The following is a 6,931-nucleotide window of genomic DNA, read 5'->3' on the forward strand; positions in this document are numbered from 1 at the left end:
AAGCACAGAGGACTGCGCAACAAAACGCGCCAGCGCCGCGTATTGTTATCAACGTATTATCGCAATTTAGCAATACCGTCACTGTCCCGCTGTCTATCTGCACACTTGCCGTGAGCCGCTTGCCACGCCTTTCTCGGGCGCGTCAAGGGCGTGCCTCCTTTTTCGGGCATTATCTTTCTATCCTCCGTCGAATGCGAACAGGGCACATGCGGTGCATTCTTGCACCTATACTTTCCCTCAATCGAATACTTTGAAATACAACAAATAAAATAACCAACAATTTACTTCTTAAAGTATCGTTTTTTTTTGTTTTGAATGCTGTAAATTGTGATGACAAACGGACATATAATGAATTATTAAATTTTGTACTTTTTTGCCGCGAGTCGCGACAGTGAGGCGAAAGCTTACAAGCGGATACATTCTAGAGGGTCACACGCACGAGGGAGTTCATGCGGTGAGCAGTCGCCAGGGGCGCTGCAGTGCTATGTTCGATAAAGTCAGTCATGACAACGATCTGCCAATTCCCTGTCTAATAGGGGAATGGCAACGCAGCGCTGCGGCATGGCTGTTCACCGCAGGTGCTTCACTGCGGCGGCTATTATGGCCGCCACTTTACCAACTGAAACGACACTTTAGCCATAGAGACGGGAGCAACGGCTGTCGCTGCAAAATGGCTGTGCGGTATTCTGGGTCCGTAGTGACGCAGCACAATGAAAATGCACCAGTTTATCTGCGTGCGCGAAGTCTCCGCGATGCATTGCGAACACGAGCGTGCTGCCCAACGACACAGTTCGTCACTTGTCACCGCTTGCCCATTGAAGGTGCCTCCGTGCGCATGTGCGCAGAATTTGAGTGTGTTGTTCACTCCAATGTGCTTGCCGATTGCCTCTGCTGCTGAGCTAACAGCGATCGCAGATGGATATCGTAACGACAGCGCAGCAATCGCATTTTGGTGGGTGAGGGCTCTTGTGTGCAGTTAGGAAATTAGACTTCGAACACAGGAAGGTGTTGCAATTGTTTAGTGTGCCGTGCTTGTGATGACAAAATGCCATTGCACTGGGTGTGTTTGCGCTGACCGCTGACCGTGTTTGCTGCACTATATCATTGACAGAGCAGCCATCTCAAATGACAGCTGCGATACGTTGTCGTTGGAAAACACTACGCACTGCTCAAGATCGTCGTCCACCACGGCGCATCGACGCCTTGCAAGCAGCTACAGTGACGTGCGGATAATTATTTGCTGTGCGCTACGTAGCCACAACGCAGGCAATGAACCGTGTTGTGGGGTCATCACAGCCCAAGAAGACATATGCATAAGGCAGCGAAAGTCGACACTTTTTTTTTTATAGTGGTGCTGAGTACATCACCGATGACAGTGCGTTGTGCGTGTTTTATTTCGCCGGTCAAGATTGTTAATGCCTCTCAGTTCCGCACCACGTCGCTGTTGTCGAAAAATAAGTTGGGCGTGGCCCAACCGTGGTGGGCGCGCACAAGAGTTACATGCCTCGCTCGGGGCGTGACCTATGGTTTTGATTGACACGCGAACTCGGGCCAAACTCGTACATCGCGAAACCCCCCTCGAGTTAAACTCGGGAGCATGGCGGCGGCAGCAGCAGCCTGTGTCATCGCATCCAGCGGCGGCAAGCGTCAATATGACCATCTGGACCCCTTCAGCTACATGACCGACGTAGAGTTTCAGCGTCGTTTTTGCCTTTCCAAAACGTCAGTGCGCTGGCTGTGTGACGAGTTAGGCGAACGCCCTTGTCTGCGGAGACTGCGTGGCGGGCATATTATGCTTTCCGAGCACAGACTGATGTGACTAGGCTGCGGAGGAAAAGTTCGTGCGATCGCTTCGCTTCGGCTCTCTCCTGTTTCAAGCGCTGCTCGTCCACCGCGCCCTAGCCCCAGGCCAGGTCCGGCGCCGTCATCGGAGTACTGGGGCACCTGCGAGCACCTGGGGTTCAACCCGGGCCAACCAACCTGAGTAGGCGAAGTGGTCACATTATATTGGAAGACTCAGAATGGAAGCCGGGCTGCCTTCCGATGCAACAGGTGCCGAAATCAGTTTTCGCAGTTACACGGTAAAGCTGCACTGCACGGTCAGAGAGGCGAAGGACGTTACTTCGCCAAAACGCACCGCCTCGGCCGTCCGAACGACCACCTGTCCAGGCGGCAAATGATTTGGCTCACGTACTGCGTGAGCAAAAGCGTAGACATATGGCTGTTGAAGGAGATGACCGGCGACTTGTTTCCTCTATAGGAGCACACCATCGCCGACAGGACGAACTACCCCCGTAAGGTCGCGAGGGACGAGCTGCTGGCGCGACCTCCACTTGGTACCCCGGGTAGATAGCGCAAATTGATGAGTGCCTTCTTCGCGGCGAGCAAAAGTATACAATCGAGGCCGCCTAATGACGGCCGACAACTTTCCGCCAGCCGCCAAAATTACGGCGGTGTTAAAGTTGGGGGCCCATGGGTCTTCGGCATGTTCTGCGCGACCAGAGGGGTGCTGCGACTTTCAAAGTCGACCGAAGAAAGGCGGCGACGCTAGGCGCCATTATTGCAACCAATGTTAAACCGGGGACCATTATTCATAGTGACGAATTGGCCGCATACAAATGTATCCCAAATTTAGTGGATGCTAACGGGGCTATGCCTCAATCCGCATTGGTAGACAGTCAACCAAAGCGTGAACTTTGTGGACCCCATCACGGGCGTTGACACGCAAAAAAAGAAAGTTATTGTCAAAAAGTGAAGCGCTCCCTCGTCAGCGATGGGTACAGGGCAACTGCACCGATGCTGGAGTCCCACCTGGGATGCATGTGGTGGCAGTCAACATCCACGTGCGCTGCAAAGACCCTTTCGTGCGTTTGTTAGAAGCCACGGATCGCTCGGGCTAGCCACTACAAAGACTCTTTCCTGCGGTTGTTAGAAGCCATCGCTCGACGCTTGCCAGTATGGAGGTGTATCGCAAAGTAAAAGAAAATAAAGCGTAGTTTTCTGACCCTTGTATGTGTGCTTTCCGGCATTCCTGTGTGCTTACACGGTAAGCGCGCGGCAAACCACTTATGCGCTAGCCGACGCTCACTTCGTCTTGTAGCTGGATGCGCGCGCTACTCGCAGCTTTTCTTTAGCGCGAGCAACGAGCGATCTGTTAAAAGCCCTGTGTGAAAACCAGGCGCACACCAATCTCTGCTCGGAAATGGGAGCGCAAGCACGTAGCGAGCCGCACCAATCCAATCTAGAGCAAAGGAGAAACGAGCGATCTGTTGGAAACCCAGTGAGAAAAGCAAGCGCACACCAATCGGTGCTCGGAAATGCTAGAGCAAGCACGTATCGAGCCGTGCCAATCGAATCCGGAAAAAAAGAGGGGGGCGAGCGTCTCCTCGTGGCATAACGCGAAACGTATTTAAATACAAATTAGTCTAATACACATTCCGTGTACATAGTGGAAACATTAAAATGCTTACAACCCACGTTAATGTGACTAATATTATTGTACTAAATGAATTTATTTTATAACTTGCTTGTGCCTGTAATGCACTCGGTGGAACGACAAACAAGTGAAAGAAGGCACGACCCATGCACCGACCGTATGATCACGTGAGCCCCAGTTTGTCGACTGCCCATATGGCAACGCCCAAGGGATAATAGCCACCCAGAGTGAATCTAGATTAACCAATGAAACTCGAGGCGTGCGATGGACAAACTTCGTCTTGTTATCATTTGTTCTTTGTCTTGGGGCGTCGCCAGAGCTCGTGAAGATCCCGAGTTTCGCCAAACTCGGGGCATCCTGCATAGCACCCTTGATGTCATTTTTTGGCAGCTGCGACTTGCCACTTCTTAGGACTAAGAGCTTGAATATCTTTCGAAGCTCATTGGAAGCAGAAAAGGCTCATTGCGAAATGCAAAAACACCCGTTGCTTAGATTAAGGTGGACGTAAGATCCCAGGTGGTCCAAATTATTCCTGAGTCCCCCACTACGGCGTGCCTCATAATCAGATCGTGAGTTTAGCAAGCAAACCCCATCAGTAATATTATTTTGAAAGTCCATTTGCTGATTGTGCATGACGTGTGTTGTAGCAATTTCATCATCTAGCGGCAAAATAGACGTTGCTCAAAGGGGGTGCTGTCTCACTGACACATATTGTGCGAGGGTAGTAACAATGCTAAAAACATTCAGCCGAGACACTTAAGACTGCTTACGTGTGGGAGTGCGAAAGAATTATTATCGCTTAGGTGAAATGCTTTCGATTTAGGTTTTCGACATGCATTAAAGTTATTTCTGCTTCTTCTTCTTCTTTCTGGGGTTTACGCGCCAAAACCAGTTCTGATTACGAGGCACGCTGTAGTGGAGGGCTGCGGATAAATTCTGACCACCTGGGGTTCTTTAATGTGCACTACAACGCAAGCACACGGGTGTTTTTGCACTTCGCCGCCATCGAAATGCGGCCGCGGGCCGGGATTCGATACCGCGACCTCGTGCTCAGCAGCGCAACGCCTTAGCTGACTGAAAAGTTATTTCTGCTGAATCGGTGTGTGTGTCTGCGCATACGTTCTCCACAGACCAGAAATATTCAGACCATATTGCGACAGAACGATGGATTTCTTTTTTTGTGTGTGTGTGTGTGTGTGTTCCTTTTCTTCGTTTTCCGAGGCGTGCTCCCGTGGACAACCACGTTTCTGCCACGTAGCTGCCACTGATGTAGACGCTTCGGAGAGCATCCCAGTAGACAAAGTACCGATAAAATTCGAAGAGTAAGTGACGAATTCTAAAAAGCGTCCGGCACTGATACCTGCGTCATTTCGGAAGGCAACAACGCCATGTTTGTCAATTGCCTTTTCTACACAAGACAAACGCTCTTTGCGGGCCGAGGATAAAAGAGGTCCTTTACGTCGACTGAAAAAACCTTTACACTAAGATTCATATGGTTAGTCAGTTAACGTTCAACATCGTCCGAACCACGCACTAAGAAAGAATCGTCTATTACTAATCTATTAAGGTTACTTTCAAGAAATGCGCTACCACTTTTTGTGCCTGAGTGACCTCTGTTTTTTTCCGACCTAAGGTCAAGTGCCTATAAAGGAAAGCATTGTGGCACGATTTAACAATAGTAATGGCACGAGACAAACAGTGTTGTAATCTAAGCTCGCGGGTCGAGCTTAGTTAACAACACTGTAAACTTTACTTAAAACTTTACTTGAAATTGTAAAAAACAGAAGGTAAGAGCAGGATGGTCAACCTTTTCAGTGAGGAAGGGCGGGTAAAGCTCTTTGTGATGAGGGCGAGCGTGAGGAGTGAGGATAATTTTTTATAGGTGAGAACGAGGGTGAGGAAGGGTGGTCAATTTTTTCAACGTGAGGGTGAGGTGAGGACGGTATTTGCGTCGTCAGGGTGAGGGAGGAAAGCAAGAAATGAGAGCATTTGCCCACCTCTGGTGTCCAGCGAGAAAGTTCGCCAAAGCCGGACAGTAGCTTCATAAGTGGTGCTAAGATTCGGGGAAAATTTCGCACAAAGCGACAAGATTATGACCGCAAGTGCACAAATCTCCGAAGTTTCGAAACTAAGGCTTTTGAAACTCAGAAATAGCACTACGTTTGTCAGGTACAGGGAGTATCCCCTTATAAAACGATGTGATTCTTATGGTGAATCACCGTGACTCAGTGACATTTGTTTAGCATAATTGGAAGGTTTTCACTCATAAGGCAACTGTGTATAGTGCTTGACGAGCAAAAAGTGTTGCAATTGTGGGAGACCACGACGACACCCCCCATACCGAGATCAAGCGTGTACAAGCCTTCCATTTCAGATCAGAGAGATATAAGTTTAATAGTACGAAATGCAAAGAGGTCGGCCTGAGGTACATTCCTCTAGCTAGCTACTCTGCCGTTGGGGAAGGGGAGAGAAGGAAAGAAAGAGGCGCATGATGGATGACGATGTCGAGAGAAGGAGGACGTAAAACATAAAGCAAGCAATTTCGTATACTCAGAGCCTACAGTCCAGGCTCGTCATCATCATCATCATCATCATCATCATCATCATCAGCCTATATTTTATGTCCACTGCAGGACGAAGGCCTCTCCCTGCGATCTCCCATTACCCCTGTCTTGCGCTAGCGTATTCCAACGTGCGCCTGCAAATTTCCTAACCTCATCATCCCATCTGGTTTTCTGCCGACCTCGACTGCGCTTCCCTTCTCTTGGTATCCATTCTGTAACCCTAATGGTCCACCGGTTATCCATCCTACGCATTACATGGCCTGCCCAGCTCCATTTCTTCCGCTTAATGTCAACTAGAATATCGGCTATCCCGTTTGTCCTCTGATGCACACCGCTCTCTTCCTGTCTCTTAACGTTAGTCCTAAGATTTTTCGTTCCATCGCTCTTTGTGCGGTCCTTAACTTGTTCTCGAGCTTCTTTGTTAAGCTCCAAGTTTCTGCCCCATATGGTAGCACCGGTAGAATGCAATGATTGTACACTTTTCTTTTCAACGGCAGTGGTAAGCTCCCAGTCAGGATTTGTCAATGCCAGCCGTATGCACTCCAACCCAATTTTATTCTTCTGTAAATTTCTTTCTCGTGATCAGGGTTCCCTGTGAGTAATTGACCTAGATAAACGTACTCCTTTACAGACTCTAGGCTCGTACCTTTAAGCAAAGCTTCATAAGCTCACAAGTTTCGGTGGTGTTGGTGGTGTCACGCTCAAAAGTGGGCTGATCCTGGTGATAGTGGAGAAAGGGTCCAAGATCAATGCCACATGCTAGGGAGAAGACAGAAAAAGAGAAAAAGAAAAAGAGAGAAAGAAAGAGAGAGAGAAAGATAGAGAGAGAAGAAAGAGAAAGATATATATATATTATATATATATATATATATATATATATATATATATATATATATATATATATATATAAAATCACCAGCCCTTCCTCTGT

This window comes from Dermacentor silvarum, chromosome 9 (genome assembly GCF_013339745.2).
Source record: "Dermacentor silvarum isolate Dsil-2018 chromosome 9, BIME_Dsil_1.4, whole genome shotgun sequence".
NCBI classification, from domain to species: domain Eukaryota; kingdom Metazoa; phylum Arthropoda; class Arachnida; order Ixodida; family Ixodidae; genus Dermacentor; species Dermacentor silvarum.